Here is a 21,283-nt window from a genome sequence, read left to right as displayed (position 1 = left end):
GGGTGGTATTGCAAATGGGCCATATCGGTCTACTTTTACGTATAGCCCCCATATTTCATCCGATCCTGCTGAAATTTGGTACATGGTGTTAGTATGTGGTACATAACAACCATGCAAAAATTGGTCCACATCGGTCCATAATTATATATAGCCCCCATATAAACCGATCCCCCAATTTGACTTCCGGAGCCTCTAACAGAAGCAAATTTCATCCGATACTGCTGAAATTTGGTACATGGTGTTAGTATATGGTCTCTAATGCCCATGCAAAAATTGGTCCATATCGGTCCATAATTATATATAGCCCCCATATAAACCGATCACCAGATTTGAGCTCCGGAGGCTCTTGGAAGACCAAAACTCATCTGATTCAGTTGAAATTTGGTACGTGGTGTTAATATATGGCCTCAAATACCCATGTAAAAATTGGTCGAAATCTGTCCATAATTATATATAGGCCCCATATAAACCGATCCCCACATTTGACCTCCGGAGCCCCTTGGAAGAGCAAACTTCTTCTGATTCAGTTGAAATTTGTTACGTGATATTAGTATATGGTATCCAACAACCATGCAGGAATTGGTTCATATCAGTTAATAATAATATATAGCTCACATATAAACCGAAGCAAAATTCTTCCGATCTTTTTTGAAATTTGGTACGTGGTGGTAGTATATGATATTTAACAACCATGCCAAAAGTGGTCCATATCAGTCCATAATCATATATAGCCCACATATACATCGATCCCGAGATTTGGTTTTGGAGCCTCTTGGAGGAGCAAATTTCATCCGAGTCAGTTTAAATTTGGTACATTGTGCTAGTATATGGCCGTTAACAACCATGCCTAACTAGGTCCATATCGGTCTATAGTTATACACGCTCACAAAAAATCGCTTCTGTAACATATACTCCCAAACATATTTTGCTTCAAGCATATACATTTTTGGGTATTGCCCAAACATTTATATGTTTGATCTCTTCCAATATATAATATGTTTGACAGCATATTGGTCTAAACAATATATGTTTGGGTAGTCGAAGTTCCAAACATTTTGTATTTTTGCATCCAAATTCAATAATGTTGTCTTCCAAAAAACAATATGTTATTATGTGAACATATAATATGTTTGGAAGCATTTTGCACCCAAAAATATTATATGCTAAAAAAAAATTCTCCCAAACAATACTATGCTCAAAATTTTATTTATTTATTTATATATTTACAATCATAATGAATTATGAAAATAAAAAGGTAATATAGGTGCTAACAACATAGGTTTTCGACCTGAATGCTCAAAATTTTGTTTCTGCCCAATTGTATATTCCCCCACATCTTTCTCACTTCCACGAGATTTTTTAGTTCTTAGCACCTTTTTCTGTAATACAAACATTGTAGAAGAAACTATTCAATTGTATGATTTTTTTTTAATTTTAATTTTACCTTTTGCCGGACGGGGATTCGAACAGCGGACCACACAGTTTGTAAGGATCAAAGAAGTAGCTGATCAATTGCCCAAGGAAAAATAAAATGTTAATTTTGTAATAACAAGCAACAACCACCAACTTAATTCAATATCGTTCCCTGTTAAATAGCGCTCCAAGCTACTAAACACATATATGTTTATAGGCTATTTCTAAATTAATATATGTTTGCATCCAAGCATATTATATTTACAAACATTTTATGTCCCAAACATAATATGTTCTAACATATTAACATATATGCCCCAAACATGTTATGCTAATTTATGAACATTATATGCTTGCACTCAAAAATATTGTGTTTAAAAATTTGTGTTCCAAACATATAATGTTTATAGCCAAACATATGAAAAACAGTCTTTTTCATCCGTGTATGTAGCCCTCAGATAAATCGATCCCCAATCACACAAAAATTGGTCCATATCAAGTTCATAATTGTATATAGCCCCCATATAAGCGACCCCCATATTTCAATTCTGGCTCTCTACGTATCATGCAAAAAGTCCATATCGATTCGTAATTATTTGTGGACTTACCTATACATAACTTTTTTGTCTAATATATATCACGTATGGACTAACTCACAATTTAGAAAACGATGTTAAGAAGTTTTAAGATACCACATCCCAAGTAATTCGATTGTGGATGATAGTCTTTCGTAGACGTTTCTACACAATCCATGGTGGAGGGTACATAAGATTCGGCCTGGCCGAACTTAGGGCCGTATATATTTGTTTTTTCTTGTTTTTAAGTTCATTTAACTCAAGGGTGATACGGTCAAAATTTGGTCAAGGGAAAACGCGTGTAAATCGGTGAAATCGTTTATTTAAAAAATCAAATTAAATTTCTTTTTCAAGTTCAATTAGTATAAAATTCAGGAAAAATATTCAGTTAGGCTTTCGCTTTTCCAAATCCGAATTGCCGGGCCTCACGCTTGACACCTGCCATCAGATTTTGTACAGCCACCTTATCCACCTCCTTCGCCGCAGAAAGCCAGTTTGCCTTGAACTGCTGCTCGTCCTTAGCAGTTTTTTGGTCTTCTTTAGGTTCCGCTTGACAATAGCCCAGTATTTCTCAATTGGGCAGAGCTCTGGCGTGTTGGGAGGGTTCTTGTCCTTGGGAACCACCTGCACGTTTTTGGCGGCGTACCACTCCATGGCCTTTTTACCGTAATGGCAAGATGCCAAATCCGGCCAAAACAGTACGGAACAACCGTGTTTCTTCAGGAAAGGCAGCAGACGTTTATTCAAACACTCTTTCATGTAAATTTCTTGGTTGGCAGTCCCGGAAGCTATGAAAATGCTGCTTTTCAAGCCACAGGTACAGATGGCTTGCCAAACCAGATATTTCTTTGCGAACTTTGACAGTTTTATGTGCTTGAAAATATCTGCTACCTTTCCCCTTCCTTTTGCCGTATAAAACTCCTCTCCCGGAAGCTTCTTGTAGTCGGCTTTGACGTAGGTTTCGTCGTCCATTACCACTCAGTCAAACTTGGTCAGCATCGTACACGAGTACAGCCTCCGGGATCGCGCTTTGGCCGTCGTATTTTGTTTATCATCGCGATTTGGAGTCACTACCTTTTTTGTAAGTCGATAGTCCGACTTGTTTTTTTGGCTCGATGCACGGTTGTAGGATACATCCAGCTTATTTGCGGCATCTCGGAGAGAGAGGTTAGGGTTTCGCTTGAAACTACCGGCAACTCTCTTTGTCGTCTCAGCGGCTTCCGGTTTTCGATTTCCCCCCGATTCAGACTTCCTGGCTGTCGACAAACGTTCCCCAAACACTTTAATTACATTTGTAACGGTTGATTTGGTAACTTTTAGCGATTTTGCCAGCTTTGCGTGCGAGATTTTCGCGATGGGCGAACAAAATTTTAATACGCTGCTCTTCTTGCTTGGACGCCATTTTGACAACTGAAGAGTGAATTCCAAAATCAAAATAGGAGCAACATTCTGCACACACACTCCTTCAAAATGAGGGGTGTTCAGGTTTTTTAAATTCAAAATTGAAAGAAATACGTCAAGTTTATATTGACCAAATTTTGACCGTATCACCCTTTAACACACGCAAAAAATTATTAAAGTAAAGGAAATTTTCTCCAAACATAATAATTCCATGAACTAAAATAAAGTTAAATTGGCTATAGTGAAATAGAGAGCTCACTTTTTTTAGTGTACCCTGAAAGAAGTTTTTTCTTTTCTGAGGAACGAAATTTTAGACAAGCTAAATTTTCGTTTGTTACAAATTTTAGAGACAATCGTTGGATTGCTTGTCAAAAATTCGGATTAGTTTGCCTTACCAAACGGACCGGTAAAAATAAACGCGACACAGATTTTTGAGGGTCTAAAATTTCAAATATTTTTACATTTTTGTGCAAATCGGATAAAAACTACGATTTCTGCAAGCCCAAGGAATTAAATCTGGAGATCGGTCTATATGGAAGCTATACTAAAACATTGGCCGACACACACCATATTCGGCTGACCTTTTCGTGGTCAGCCGGATTCCAGAAGTCCTAGAAATACAAAAGGGAGTTAGGTCGATATGGGGGATATACCAAAACATGGACCAATACTCACCACCTCTTAATGTTCCTCAAATACTTCTAGAATTCCACTTTTAGACGAATTGGGGGAGAACTACGAATTCTAGAAGCCCCAGAAATGAAGTCGGGAGATAGGTCTATATGGGGGCTATACCAAAACATGGACCGATATACACCATTTGCGACACACCTTTTTATGGTCCTGCAGTACCTCTAGCCTTTCAATTTCAGGTAAATGGGATAAAAACTACGGTTTTTACAAGCCTACGACCCCAAATTGGAAAGTCCATTTATATGGGGACTATATCACAACTTGGACCGATATAGCCCATCTTCGAACTTGACCTGCCTGCAAACAAAAAGCGAAGCTGTGCAAAATTTCAGGACCTGGACCAATACTCACCACCTCTTAATGTTCTTCAATTACCTCTAGAATTCCACTTTCAGGCGAATTGGGTGAAAACTACGAATTCTAGAAGCCCCAGAAATAAAGTCGGGAGATAGGTCTATATGGGGGCTATATGGCGGCTATACCAAAACATGGACCGATACGGACCATTTTCGACACACCTTTTTATGGTCTTCCAGTATCTCTAGATTTTCAATTTCAGGTAAATTGGATAAAAACTATGGTTTTTAAATCAGGAAGTCCATTTATATGGGGACTATATCACAACTTGGGCCGATATAGCCCATCTTCGAACTTGACCTGCCTGCAAACAAAAAGCGAAGCTGTGCCAAATTTGACGACGATATCGCCATTATTGAAGGCTGTAGCGTGATTAGAACAGACGGAGAGACAAACGGACAGACGGACATGCTTATATCGTCTTAGAATTTCTCCCTGATCAAAAATATATATACTTTATATAGTCGGAAATCGATATTTCGATGTGTTACACACTGAATGACAAACTTATTATACCCCCATCACCATTGTATGGTGGTGGATATAATAAATAAATAAACACCATCATATTGTCCCTTAAGGTGGGTACTATGTTCGGTTTTCAAGTTGAAAATCACTTTATTTTCGCCAATACTTTTCCCGAAATAATCAAAATTATAAATGAAAACAAACCAACATTGTCCATACCAACCTCGTCAAGAGTGTACTAGAACTCTAAGATATTACTTATATCCCGGAGAAAATTCTTCAGCCATGAAAGCGAAATTATTCCTTTTAGAATCATTATAGCATCAAAGAAAAGAACTATATAGAAAGGCAAAATATATTTTTGGCTTCCCGCTGCTTTTTAAAAATAATTAATTTTAAAATCATATTTTTTTAAAGAAGAATTTAGCATGGCAAATAAAACAACAGCAATGAAAAAATCAAAGTAACAAAAGGGAAGCAACCTAACAACAGTTCATCCAGCCAGCCAGCCAAAGCAGTCAAGTGTGGCAATGGAAGTGGCGGCAAACCAACATTGTGTACTCACCAAAAAAAGCAACAAAACAAATGATGGTTTAAACATTTCAAGCAAAATCCAGATGGAGGGGCTTACAGACAGACATGTGGACACCATTGGCAGACTGCTGTTTTTCGAACTCAACTGTCGGGGCAACACGACAGCAACGATCTTGTTAAACTGCCAAAGAACTTTTGGATTTGGATTTAATCCCGGAAACGTGTTTGGCCAACATAAACAGCAAAAAGGCTAAATACGACGACCACCATCCACCAACGGGATAAAAAGTTTGAAACCAATGCATAATTCTTAATTGCTTTTTCTCCCGTTTTTGGACTAAGATTAAAAGGTTAAATAAAATTTTGGGCAACCAACAATTTAAGCGTAACACAGCCATTGCAGACCCCCAACCCCTCCCTCAAAAGATAAACGAACAAAACAAATTAGAACTTAGAAAGAATATAAAAATGGGCGATACCCTATTTTGATATTATTTTTTTTCTTTAATCCCAAAAATATTGCATGGTTTGAGCTAAATGTGAATTCATTCATTATTTTGAATTTGGTTTTTAAATTAAAAACGTGAATCATCAAAAATTCATGACAAAGTCAATTAGAATTTCTCATAAAGATTCGTTATGGAGTGAAATAGTTTTTTGGTCTCTCTAATATTTTTTTTCTTTAATGTCCATAACATGCTGTTTTGTTTTCCAAACATTTCTGATTGTTATGTTGTTTAACGAATTTATATTTAAGTAGCAGTCATGTAGACAGACAATGCGGCTTTTTTTAATAAATTGTTTGTTAAATTGTAATTTAAATCAGAACCATTGGATCAATATAAAATATCAATGATTTAAAAATATCTCTGGGGAACAGGGTATTACACCCAAACAAAAGTGAACCCACCGTGGAAGAAAATGTAGGTTGATTTTAGAAAATATTAACTAAAATAGTTTACTAATTGCAACATGTTACAAATAAATTAATGCTTTTTGTCAAATTGAAGATAATTTATTAAAAATAATTAATATTTTTTTCTTGTTTAAGAAAATTTCATATGTTGAAAGAAAAAATTGGATTTAAAAATTGTTAAAATGTCTTTAGCGCTATACGAAGTTCATGACAGGTAAAATTTTAGTAAAATTTACTCATTTGAGATACTTATGAACTCAATTTAAGCAAACTGCTGCCATTTTAGGAAAATATGAACTATTTTATTTTTTGATAAAATTGTGCACTTTATTTGTATACAACTTTTTTCTTATTTTTAGTTCACGTCATTAAAGTTAGCAAAAAATTATTCAAATAAGGAACATTTACTCATATTGTGCAAAATTTAACTAAAATCAACTAATCTTCATGAACTAAAATAAAGTTCAGTTGGCATTAGAGCCCCTTTTTTCTGGGTGTATAAGTTTAGTCATATGTTTGCTACACACACTGAAAAAAAGCATGCCTCGGTTACAAAGATTTTGTCTTTACTTTAAAAAATTTGGTATTGATTCCGAGCCAAAGAAGCGGAGAATACAACTAAGGATACTTTTAAGACACAATTCTCATTTAAATTTGGGTTTTGTGTATTTGCTCCTAGAAAGCAAATTTTAATTTTTCGCTTTTTCAGTTTTTTATACCCACCATCATAGAATGGTATAATAAGTTTGTCATTCCGTTTGTAACACATATATATTCTTGAGCAGATTTTAAGACGATATAAGCATGTCCGCTTGTCTGTCTGTTGTAATCACGCTACAGCCTTCAATAATGGCGCTATCGTCCGTAAATTTGACACAAATTCGTTTTTTTGTTTGCAGGCTGGGAGAGAAGGCTGTTATGATGGCCAATATTCGATGGGAAAATTGCAAGGGTTGTAACGACACCAAGCAAATATGGCCCCATTTAAACTTAAACCGCACACTAGATATGCTAGTGTTCTCAAGGCGTCAGATAGCACTCCTAATATCTGCTATAACGGGTCGCTGCCTGATAGGCGAATTTGCAAAAACTATAGGTGCGAAGTATAATGACTATTGTATAAGCTGTCATGACGTGGAGGAAAAGGAATCAATTAAACACCTCTTGTGTGAGTGTCCTGCTTTTTGTGTAAGGCGTAAGCGAATTTTAGGAGCATATAGCTTTAGATTACTGGCTGACCTGGAAAACGTTAACTTAAGCAGTTTGTTAATGTTTTTGGAGCAATCTGGTTGGTTCCACAAAAGTAAATAATAGAGAAGGTTCAGTGGTTAAGACTAGAAGTGCCCATATGTAATAGGTACTTTTAGTTAAATGTGGTATCACAATGGACTGAATAGTCTAAGTGAGCCTGAAATTTAATCGGGCTGCCACTTTAACCTAACCTAACCTAACCTTGTTTGCAGGCAGGTCGAGTTCGAAAATTGGCTATATCGGTCCAAGTTTTGATATAGTCTCCATATAAAGCAACCTCCCGATTTGGGGTCTTGGGCTTATAAAAACTGTAGTTTTTATCCAATTTGCCTGAAATTGGAAATATTTAGGTATTCTAGGAAAATAAAGAGATGCGCCGAAAATGGTGCCTATCGGTCCATGTTTTGGTATAGCGCCCAAATGGGCCGATTCCCCGATTTTGCTTCATGGGCGTCTACAAAGTGTATTTTCTATTCGATTTGCCTGAAATTGAAAATCTAAAGGTATTCTACGGCCATAAAGAGGTGTGCCGAAATTAGGGTGTATCAGTCCATGTTTTGTTATAGCCCCCATATAGACCGATCTCCCGATTTTACTTATTGGGCTTCTAGAATCCGTAGTTTTTACCCAATTTGCTTGAAATTTGAAATCTAGAGGTACTCTAGGACCCTAAAAACGTGAACCGAAAATGGTGAGTACCGGTTCATGTTTTGATGGAGCCCCCATAGAGATCGATCTCCCGATTTTACTTCTTGGGCTTCTAGAATCCGTAGTTTTAATCCAATTTACCTGAAATTTGAAATCTAGAGGTATTCCAAGACCATAAAGACGTGTGTCGAAAATGGTGAGTACCGGTCCATGTTTTGATATAGCCCCCACATAGACCGATCTCCCGATTTTACTTCTTGGGCTTCTAGAATCCGTAGTTTTTACCCAATTTGCCTGAAATTGGAAATCTAGAGTTATTCTAGGAAAATAAAGAGATGTGATGAATATGGCGAATATCGGTTTATGTTTTGATATAGCCCCCATATAGACCGATCTCCCGATTTTACTTCTTGGGCTTCTAGAATCCGTAGTTTTAATTTACCTGAAATCTAGAGGTACTCTATGACCCTAAAAACGTGAACCGAAAATGGTGAGTACCGGTCTATGTTTTGATATAGCCCCACATAGACCGATCTCCCGATTTTATTTCTTGAGCTTTTAGAATCCGTAGTTTTTACCCAATTTGCATGAAATTGGAAATCTAGACGTGTGTCGAAAATGGTGAGTACCGGTCCATGTTTTGATATAGCCCCGTCCCGATTTTACTTCTTTGGCTTCTAGAAACCGTAGTTTTTATCCAATTTGCCTGAAATTGGAAATCTAGAGTTATTCTAGGAAACTAATGAGATGTGCTGAAAATGGTGATTATGGGACCCTGTTTCGATATAGCCCCCATATAGACCGATATCCATATTTACTTCTTGGGCTTTTAGAATCCGTAGTTTTTACCCAATTTGCCTGAAATTGGAAATCTAGAGGTATCCTAGGACCATAAAGGGGTGTGCCGAATATATTGAGTATCGGTACAGTTTTTGATACCGGCCCTCCGATCTGAGGTCTAGATTCTAGAACTACAATTAAATGTGCTGAATACTGTGTGTATCCTTCCATCTTTCGGTATAGCCCCCATTACGCCGAACTCCCGATTTAACTCCTAGGGTTTCTAGAAATTATAGTTTTTATCCGATTTGCCACAAATTGAAAATATACTGGCATTTTAGACCTATAACAAAGTGTATATGGTTTAGCTTCATCGGTCCATTTGGTAAGGCCTCCATATGGACCGATTTCACTTATTGAGGGTATAGAAGGCGCACTGATCATGAAAATTGCTTGAAACTGAATGCAAAATTTCCAGATTTTACTTCTCGTATTCATTTAAATAATTGGGATGAAAATGCAAAGATTTTAGATTTCAAATCAAGGCGTTATTTCATCATTTTCTTGCACTTACAAGAGATGTTTATGATTCCTCTAAAACTCAAACACGAAATGTTTCTTATAAATTCAGAATCTGATCCAGTCTTCATAGGTAAAATCTTTACATTTATCTGTGGGAAACGTACTGGTTGAACTGATCTGCTTGGGAAACTATATGTCATCAAACCCCCCTGAAATTTTCAAAGGAAACTATTATATTTGATTCATGGTGATGGGTATTTAAGATTCGGTCCGACCGAACTTACTACTGTATATACTTGTTTTTTCTTCATATGCTATCAAAGTCCTTTAAGAACGAGTTAACAACAACTTTATTTTCCAAATTAAGGCTCGATTTCCAGTAGAAATTATGCTATGTTTCAAGTAAGAAACGTCTTTAAATAAAGTGTTGGAAAACATGTCCTATATTTGAACGATTTTTTGCTTTGTAGTAAAGATGCAAAAAGACAACAAATTTAAAGACAATTTCATTAAATTTAAAGAATTTTTCTGAATTATTAAAGACAGGTTGACCTTAGCCCAAACATTTTTTCTTTCATGTTATGATACCCATTTTTAAGTAAAATCACCTAATTATAAGGACAATACAACCTCATTGAAAAGTTTATCGGCTTTGGACAAGAAAAAAAACTTTATATTAGAGAAATGCGTCTTCTATGCTAAGCAAATTTTACATTCGTATTTAAAAGACATAAAATCTCAAAAAAATGTTTACTTGGATCCAAAGATGTTGACCTTCCTTTAAGGATTTTATTATATTGATTCCGAGGCAGATATGGTGGTTCTTTAAAAAAAGGAATTTTTTCCGATCTATCTGGTTTTAAAACTAGGATCTATAAAATTAAAATTAGGATACAGATCTCATTTATCGAATTTCCATTCTATTTTTTCGGTATACTAATAAAGCTATTCACGTACAAGCAAATGCCGGTTTAAAAATTCAAATTATGAGGGATACTTCGAAGTAAAAACCATTTTCTTTATTCCAAAAAAAAAAAAAAACTTTAAACCAAAGATGCAAAATCCTCCAAATAAGTCTTAGCCTATATTTGAAGCGTTTTTATCTTAAATCTAAAGATCCAATATTTCAGTTAATTTAAGGACGATTTCTTTAAATCAAAAATGTGTTTCTTTACTTAACAGCCATTGCACTCCGTTTCAACAGCCATTCCGCTGAATTTGCATCCCTCTTTAAGGTGTGATGCAAATTCAGTATTTTTTAATGTGAATTAAACAATTTGGTGATATTTGGTGAAAAAATAATTTGTTTTTGTCTGAAACGTTTGACCTCAAATATTTTCAAAAATTCTCCATTTTTCTAGAATAGATTTAGCATTTCAACAAAATCTAAATAAATTCTCAACATTTTAAATAAATTCTCAACTTGTTATAAATTCTTATACTGTTTTTTAACCTATTGGAAACAATAAAGTTAAAATTACCCATTAAAAATCTGAAAAAAACTAGTTATAAAATATAGTTACGTAGTTAAAATAAAAAACATCTTTGGGAGAACATTTTTGGAAGTGCTTTTAAATTTATGCCTTTAGAACAACTTAAAAATACCCCGGTAAGAAAATTATATGTGCAACGTGTAAATTTATGTTCTAGTCTTATAAAGAACTTTTATTGAAAACATTTTTTTCTTATTTTATTTACGATATGGTCACACTGAGCAAATATTTGACAGAAATCAAAACAACATTCGTCGTCACAGTCAAACCAGCAAACATTTTTAGCTCATATTGGATGCAATACATCACAATAGGAGTATTTTCCAAAAACGGTATCCAGATATTTAGAAAGTGCTCCAGGAAAAAAGTTTGACACTCATTTTGGGCAAATATTTGCCTAGTGTGACCATACCCTTACACTTTTGTACGTTACTAAAATACATAAATTAAATCTTTACTTAACGTTTGCTTTGACAGAAAATACATACTTAAATTTTTAGTCATAGAAAATATTTATATGTGCAAAATTATATTTTAGTTATATGCCAAAATAAAATTAAGATAGTTTGATTGACTAATACGATATAGTATTGCCGTTGTTTATTAGAACTTGATGTAATCGGTGAGGCATAGAACATACCAAGTTTTTCAGAGTTGCCATATAGATTTTGTCCCATTCTGCCGTAATTTGGGTGTTGTATATTGCTTGGTCTTCGCAAATACCTTTGCGGATAATATGCCCTAGAGATCTTCTATAGGATTTAGATCGGGACTGGCCAGCGCTGGCCAGTCCAGTTAATGTATATCACGAGACTTAAAAAAGTTTTTTGTGAGGCTTACAACATCGATGGGAGCATTATCTTTCTGGAAACTTCACCATATTCACCATACTCATCTGCAAAATCTATTAAATTGTTTTCCCATATATCGACATATATCTCTGTTTTCATTTTAGTGGGGATAAAACATATTTTAGATTTTCCTCGTGCTCCTAAAGCTGCCCATACCATAAGAGATTCACCCCCGTGGTTGCGTTTATAGAAAGTTTTGACGAGGGTACCGAGAATCTCGCCAATATTTGTGATGGCCATAAGGACCATCCAAATTCAATTTCTTTTCGTCGCTAAACATAACCGTTTCGAACTCTTCGTCCCAAAACTTGTATTTTTCAGCAAAAGAAATACGAGCATTTTTATGGTGTTGTGTTAACCGCAGTTTAGGATTTTTATACCCTCCATCATAGGATGGGGGTATATTAACTTTGTCATTCCGTTTGTAACACATCGAAATATTGCTCTAAGACCCCATAAAGTATATATATTCTGGGTCGTGGTGAAATTCTGAGTCGATCTAAGCATGTCCGTCCGTCCGTCTGTTGAAATCACGCTAACTTCCGAGCGAAACAAGCTATCGACTTGAAACTTAGCACAATTAGTTGTTATCGATGTAGGTCGGATGGTATTGAAAATGGGCCATATCGGTCCACTTTTACGTATAGCCCCCATATAAAGGGACCCTCAGATTTGGCTTGTGGAGCCTCTAACAGAAGCATATTTCATTCGTTCCGGCTGAAATTTGGTATATGGTGTTGGTATATGGTCTCTAACAACCATGCAAAAATTGGTCCACATCGGTCCATAATTATATATAGCCCCCATATAAACCGATCCCCATAATTGGGTTTCGGAGCCTCAAAGAGAAGCAAATTTCATCCGATCCGCCTGAAATTTGGTACATGGTGTTGGTATAGGGTCTTTAACAATCATGCAAAAATTGGTCCACATCGGTCCATAATTATATGTATAGACCCCATATAAACCGATCTCCAGATTTGGCTTGCGAAGCCTCAAAGAGAAGAAAATTTCATCCGATCCGGCTGAAATTTGGTACGTGATGTTGGTATATGGTCTCTAACAACCATGCAAAAATTGGTCCACATCGGTCCATAATTATATATATAGACCCCATATAAACCGATCTCCAGATTTGGCTTGCGAAGCCTCAAAGAGAAGAAAATTGCATCCGATCCGGCTGAAAGTTGGTACATGGTATTGGTATATGGTCTTTAACAATCATGCAAAAATTGGTCCACATCGGTCCATAATTATATATATAGACCCCATATAAACCGATCTCCAGATTTGGCTTGCGAAGCCTCAAAGAGAAGAAAATTGCATCCGATCCCCCTGAAGTTTGGTACATGATATTGTTATATGGTCTCTAATAACCATGCAAAAATTGGTCCACATCGGTTCATAATTATATATAGCCCCCATATAAGCCGATCCCCAGATTTGGTTTGCGAAGTCTCCAAGAGAAGCAAATTCCATCCAATCCGGTTGTAATTTTGAACATGGTGTTAGTATATGATCTTTAACAACCGTGCCAGAATTGGTCCATATCGGTCCATAATTATATATAGCCCCCATATAAAACGTTCTCTAGATTTGACCTCCGGAGCCTCTTAGAGGAGCAAAATTCATCCGATCCGGTTCAAATTAGGAACGTGGTGTTAGTATATGGTCGCTAACAACCATACCAAAATTGGTCCAATCACACAAAAATTGGTCCATATCGGTTCATAATCATGGTTGCCACTAGGTAATCTACCAAAATTGTATTTATATAGAAAAATTTGTGAAAATTTTATTTCTATAGAAAATTTTGTCAAAATGTTATTTCTATAGAAAATTTTGTTCAAATTTTATTTCATAATCATGGTTGCCACTCGAGCCAAAAACAATCTACCAAGATTTTATTTCTATAGAATATTTTGTCAAAAGTTTATTTCTATAGAAAATTTTGTTAAAATTTTATTTCTGTATAAATTTTTTTCAAAATTTTCTTTCTATAGAAAATGTTGTCAAAATTTTTATTTCTATAGAAAATTTTGTGAAAATTTTATTTCTTTAGAAAATTTTGTTAAAATTTTATTTCTGTAGAAAATTTTGTCAAAATTGTATGCCTACTTTGTCAAACTGAATTATATAGAAGATGGTGTTAGGAGGTTTTTAGATACCTTGTCAACGGCAAGCGTTACCGCAACTTAAGTAATTCGATTGTGGATGGCAGTGTTTAGAAGAAGTTTCTACGCAATCCATGATGGAGGGTACATAAGCTTCGGCCTGGCCGAACTAACGGCCGTATATGCTTGTTTTTTCCTATTTTAGTCCTATATCGTGCTTGATAATTTGCTGAATTCGTTGCATAGTCACTTCTACTTTTGTTTCTCTGCAGCTCATATTTTCATTGGCAGCAAGGTGGCGAATATGTCGCTTTGTCCTTTGGTCAACGGTTGGAAAGCGCCAACTGCGTTTAGCACAACCATAGTTTGTGGGATTTTTTAAAAAATTGGTAATCGTATTGCGCTGTCGATTTGTCGCCGATGCAATTTCTCCAATTTTTTGCCAGCTCTGAAAGTTCACTTCCTCGAGGCATTTTTCACTAAAGATTAAAAATTTGCACTACATTTCTTCTGAATACATAAAAAGAACATAAATGTAACTCACCCACAATCTATATTTATTATTCACAACGAAACTGTAATGAGTCAGTGCACAGACTTCAGCGAAAAAAATGTGAATAATGTTAAATGCACATATAACTATTTTCTATTGAACTTCCAACTTACATTACTAATGATAATCATACACACAGAAAACAGATAGGTTGAAAATCTATTATTGTAACGAAAATTCTACATTTATAATCAAATCACAGTTGTTTCATTCATTTTACTTTATTTACAATCGTTATTTCGTTCCTTCTACCATTTGTTGTTTGTAATACAAGACAATTAGTTGTCTAAACTAAATGTCTCTCTTTTGAAAAAATTTTATCGAATTCGATAGGCACAACCAACCTTATAAAACCTTTGTAACTGTCATTTGGTAGTCAGCACTTTCGTTTGGTACTCACAGCCGAATTCCCTTGAATATATTTTTGAAATGTCAATAAAATTATTACCATCAACGTTGAAGTATAGTGTGTTTTTTTAAATCAAATAACTACAACTGAAAACGGAATATTTCTTATTTGTTTCGAAGTTTTTCATCTGTGGACAGTCTATAAAATATTGCCGTGAACAACTCGCGCCGTGCGAAACTGGCCTTAGTGCACTATATTGGCTGTGAAACGAAAATAATACACAGCAATATTGGCAAAAACAAATAGCTTCAGGGTACTCAATGCTACGGTGCGCATCCTCAATATGGAATAATTTCATTGGCGGCTCTGAAAAAATCCATCTCTATATATGAAACCCCACGAAAGTGACCATTGGGGATAGGTTCGTATGCCGTTTTTAAAACTCCACACTAATTTCTTTACTTAATTTATTGTGTGTTTTAGACATGCTATAGACAGTTCGGACACCATCTATAAATACTAATATGCGAAGAGTACCAAAGATTTAGCTCAATTATCTGTCGATTCCCCAACCTATTCATGCTGGAGGGTATACTTTTAAGGGTGAACATTTTTTATAATGTATTAATATATTGTATTTAAGTATATGTACCTTCCTATCATCTAAAAAATATAAATAAAAATCAGTATTTTGTGGGTTTTTGTTATTCAATTCGGTCATGGTGCTTTAAAGTTGGGAGATACAACTAAATGAAGAAGGGAGCAACGACCAATTTCATCGTCTGACACAACCAACCCCATATATAGTATTAGTTGGGTTTCCCATCATTCGATTGAGTCGACCGAATTTGTTGGGTGTCACAACTGCCAACTGATAGTTGCTACAACTGCCAAAAGGAGGTTGGCAATAAATTCGATTGTCACAACCAATCTGTATTCTCTGTGTAGCATAAACATCGTTGAAAAGAAAAAATTTAAGTACTGTTATTTTCGTTCAAAAGCGAAATGGAACAATTTTTGCACATATATTTATTTTACAGAGGTACTTTCGCTGGGATGATAAAATGTTAAGGTTAAAGTGGCAGCCCGATTAAGTTTCAGGCTCACTTAGACTATTCAGTCCATTGTGATAATTGCTGGGATGATACTGATATTTTTAAAATTTTCGGAAAACATTTTGGGTTTTACCTCATATTATTCTTATAATTAAATTTCAAATATGTCAACTTGTTTCAAATTTCATTTATGGATTAACTCCATTTCTCATCGAAGAACACTATCCAAGTTTTTTTTTTTTTGTTACAACAAAACAAAATGATGTTTGTGACAATGAAAGCGAGGAGCGAAGTTTCAATGCTGTCAAACCAACAATGATTAAATTTTGTGATGAGACAACGATTGCCACAATGAGGTGATGTGCTAACCAAACCAAAGTGTTGATGGTGATGATGGGCTTCTTTCAACTACCATTTTGTATAACCAAGTGGGAGAAACGTTGCCACAATGAATGATTCAAATGATGAGGATTTTGTGAAGTGCCGCAACAAAACGTCTGGAATATCATCAGTTTTTTGTTGTTGTTTTTAGTTTCTCATTCTTTTTAGCATTTTTCAAAAAGAAAATCAATGGAATTTGCATGACATCGGCCTCATTAATGAGTTGTTATCGTGGCTTTTGTGCCACAGCATCAAATCGAAAATTGAAATTCCATACAAAAATGCAAGTGGACACTACACTAAAGCGAACTCCTTCACCGCCGATGGCATGTATCTTCACCGCTAACTATCTTTGATGGAAGAGATGAAGGAGTATTCTCCTTCATGATGGCTATAGGAAGTCTTATGGCTTACTTGAAAGAAGTCAGAAGATGTACCATCGTACAATTGTCTCGTCTTTTCTCTGCGGCAAGTGAAATTAGGATTGTCCCAAGTGGTTTCCTGTGAAAAGATAAGTGTTACTGTGACATCCACAAACGATCAACTGGAATATTTAGGTTACATTATATTTCATTATCATTAGATTGAATTTAAAAATAATGAGAATACTTATTTAAATTAAATTAAATTACTTTATCATTTAATTTAAAACACTTAAATTGTCTTTATTTGCAAAATTTAAGCAAGAAATTAAAAGGGCACCCCCAGTCAATGTCGGCTTTGTCCTATTTCTAGTTGCAGTTGATTGCTATGAATTGTACATATTTTTTTTTTTCTCTTTGTCGGAACATGTTCATGCCCCATAATATCTATGAAATAGGATTGACACTAATAATACAACAACTGCAACTACTCAAGAGTATTCAAATTAAGTAGAAATATTCATGACTTATCCCCATAAACACTCCTTCTTATCCCCCCATTGGAAGTTAATTGAAAACCTATGGATATTGTGTGAAATTCAATTGTGGACTATGGTATAGGTCTTAAATAATAGTTCCACATTTAAATTTCAACCATTGAGTGGTCGTACACAAAACAAAAAAAATTGAAATATCAAAAATTATAGCATCAATCATAGTTTTAATTGGGCATAAAAAATACTTGATTAAAAAATAATTAATTTAATTAACAAATTTTAATTAATTTTATAAATATTGCTCTATGAGCCCATAAAGTATATATTCTGGGTCGTGGTGAAATTTTGACTCGATCTAAGTATGTCCGTCCGTCCGTCCGTCCATCTGTTGAAATCACGCTAACTTCCGAAACAAGCTATCGACTTGAAACTTACCACCAGTAGTTGTTATTGATGTAGGTCGGATGGTATTGCAAATGGGCCATATCGGACGAATTTAATGTATAGCCCCCATATAAAGCGACGCTCAGATTTGGCTTGCGGAGTCTCTTGGAGGAGCTAAATTTGTCCTATTCGGTTGAAATTTGGTACATGGTGTTATTATATGGTATCCAACAACCATGCAAAAATTGGTCCACATCGGTCCATAATTATATATAGCCCCCATATAAACCGATCCACATATTTGGCTTGCGGAGCCTCTAAGACAAGCAAATTTCATCCGATCCGGCTGAAATTTAGTACACAGTGTAAGAATATGATCTCTAACAACTATACAAAAATTGGTCCACATCTGTCCATAATTATAAAAAGTGGTTAAATTGTAGGGCCGATGTTGAATGTGAACTACACCTAAACGCCAAGTTTTTTTCCGAATTTTATTTGACATTTCTCGATTTCAGACTTACTCAATTCGAACCATGGAGAGATACACAATCCATCAACGTGTTAAATGGTTCCAAGAAATGGCAACAGTGGATGATCAATTTTCGAAGAAAATCATCTTCAGTGATGAGGCACATTTTCACCTCAGTGGATTCGACAATAAACGGAATTGCCGCATTTGGGCGAATGAGAATCCAAGAGTGATTGTCGAAAAACCAATGCACACACAAAGAGTGACTGTTTGGTGCGGTTTATGGGCTGGCGGCATCATCGGGCCGTATTTTTTCCAAAATGAGGCCGGTCAAGCAGTTACTGTGAATGGTGTTCGCTACCGTGAGATGATAACGAACTTTTTATGGCCCGAATTGGAAGATATGGATGTGGACGATATGTGGTTTCAGCAGGACGGTGCCACTTGCCACACAGCGTGTTATCTCACGTAATGGCGATGTCAATTGGCCGCCAAGATCATGTGATTTCACACCGTTGGACTTTTTTCTTTGGGGTTTTTTTGAAAGAAAAGGTGTACGTCGATAAGCCAGCAACAATTCAAGAGCTAAAGGATGAGATAATTCGGCACATTAACGGCACACACAAAAAAAAAATTTTCTGATTCAATCACCAAATTAATTGATCCAATTAATTTTTTAATTGAAATGTCTTCAATCACGAAAATTATAGTATCAATCACAGTTTTAATTGGGCATAGAAAAAATTCTTGATTAAAGAATTAATTGATTTTTTCCGCAAATTTCAATTAATTTTTTAATTGATTCAATTAAAAATTTAATTGATGTTGATTGCAAAACTCAATTAATTTATTAATTAAAAAAGGTAACTATTTTTAATTACTTTCTGAATTGACTTAGAGTTTTTATTTGGATTAACAAATCATTGTTTGAAATACATTTTTAATTAAAAATTAAAAAAAATCAGCACTTTTTTTAACTGAATAAGTCTTCCGAATTTGATTAAAAAGTTAATTGTATCAATTAATTTTTTAATTAAAAATTTTAAAATTTTCAATCACTGGCTTAATTAACTTAATGTTTCTATTATGATTAAAAAGTTAATTGTATCAATTAATTTATTAATTGAAAACATTTTCAACTTCAATTAACTTTTTAATTGGAAATATTTTGGTGATATTTTTTTCTGTGCATAGAACCTCCATTATGCCTGAGCGTCATCGAAAATTTGGACCATCGGATGAAGGTGTGCCACCGAGGTCGCGGCGCCCATTTTTTGTGCCACACATAATTGAATAATACCAATATATCATAATAAAATAAAATTACAATAATTTCCTAAATAGTTTGTGTTTTATTCAAAATCAACATCGGCCATTGAAATTTTAACCACCCTTTATATAGCCCCCATATAAACTGATCCTCAGATTTGACCTCCGGAGCCTTTTGGATGAGCAAAATTCATCCGATTCGGTTGAAATTTGATACGTGGCGTTATATGGTCTCTAACAACCATATAGGAATTGGTCCATAATTATATATAGGCCCCATATAAACCGATCCCCAAATTTGAACTCTGGATCTCCTTGGAAGAACAAAATTCACCCGATCCGGTTGAAATTTGGTACGTGGTGTTAGTATATGGTCTCTAACAACCATGCAAAAATTGGTCCATACCGGACTTAATTATATATAACCACCATTTAGGTTTAGGTTTAGGTTATGTGGCAGCCCGATGTATCAGGCTCACTTAGACTATTCAGTCCATTGTGATACCACAGTGGTGAACTTCTCTCTTATCACTGAGTGCTGCCCGATTCCATGTTAAACTCAATGACAAGGGACCTCCTTTTTATAGCCGAGTCCGAACGGCGTTCCACATTCTAGTGAAACCACTTAGAGAAGCTTTGAAACCCTCAGAAATGTCACCAGCATTACTGAGGTGGGATAATCCACCGCTGAAAAACTTTTTGGTGTTCGGTTGTAGCAGGAATCGAACCCACGACCTTGTGTATGCAAGGCGGGCATGCTAACCATTGCACCACGGTGGCTCCCCTCACCATTTAAACCAATCCCCAGATTTGACCTCCGGAGCTCTTGGAAGAGCAAAATTCATCCGTTCCGGTTGAAATTTGGTACGTGGTAAAACTTGGTACATTGCGCTAGTATATGGCCGCTAACAACCATGATAAAATCGGTCCATAATTATATATATATATAGCCGATTCCCAAAAATAATCTACCAAAATTTTATTACTATAGAAATTTTTGTCAAAATTTTGTCAAAATTGTATTACTATAGAAAATTTTGTCAAAATATTATTACTATAGAAAATTTTGTCAAAATTTTATTTCTATAGAAAAATTTGTCAAAATTTTATTACTATAGAAAATTTTGTCAAAATTTTATTTCTTTAGAACATTTTGTCAAAATTTAGTGCTATAGAAAGTTTTGTCAAAATTTTATTTTTATAGAAAAATTTTTCAAAATTTTATTTCTATAGAAAATTTTGTCAAATTGAATTAAATACATATTTAATCGACTTGTTTTGTTTAATGTATACTCCGTATGGACTAACTCACAATTGAGAAGACGGTGTTAAGAAGTTTTAAGATACCTTGCCATCGGCAATTGTTACCGCAACCCAAGTAATTCGATTGTACAAATACATGCAATCCATGGTGGAGGATACATAAGATTCGACCTGGCCGAAAAAAACATTGCTATTTCCAATTACCTTCTTAACTGACTTTATATTTTTAGTTTAATTAAGAAATTAATCTTAGATAATTAAGAAAGAAATAAATTTCTAATTAAAAATTAAAAAAAATCCATCCCTTTGTTAAACTGACTTAGTCTTCCGGGTTTGATTAAAAAGTTAATTGTTAACCCTTTCGACCCTAAAGTTGCCTGTGGGCAACTTTTTGTGTTTTGAGACTCACTGTCAGCGTTGTTTTTGTAACGGTATCGAAAGCTACAAGTGTTTTATTCAAGTTGAATGAAAAATCAGCTAATTTGGTTGTCAATTAGCAAAAAAAAAAATTCATTAATACGCACGTACCTCAAGAATAAAATATTTGCGAATTTAAAAAGAGGTTTTTATACGTGTGACTTTTTTCAAAAATTACAACTAAAATTTTGAAAGTTTTTATTAAATCTATTGTAGTACATGTCAAATAAAATATTTCTGGAAGTCAAATCTTAGAATTGCAAAA

Source organism: Haematobia irritans, chromosome 1 (genome assembly GCF_050003625.1).
Source record: "Haematobia irritans isolate KBUSLIRL chromosome 1, ASM5000362v1, whole genome shotgun sequence".
In the NCBI taxonomy this organism is placed as follows: Eukaryota; Metazoa; Arthropoda; class Insecta; order Diptera; family Muscidae; genus Haematobia; species Haematobia irritans.
The sequence above is the reverse complement of the archived record's forward strand: the minus strand, read 5'-3'. Positions refer to the sequence as shown.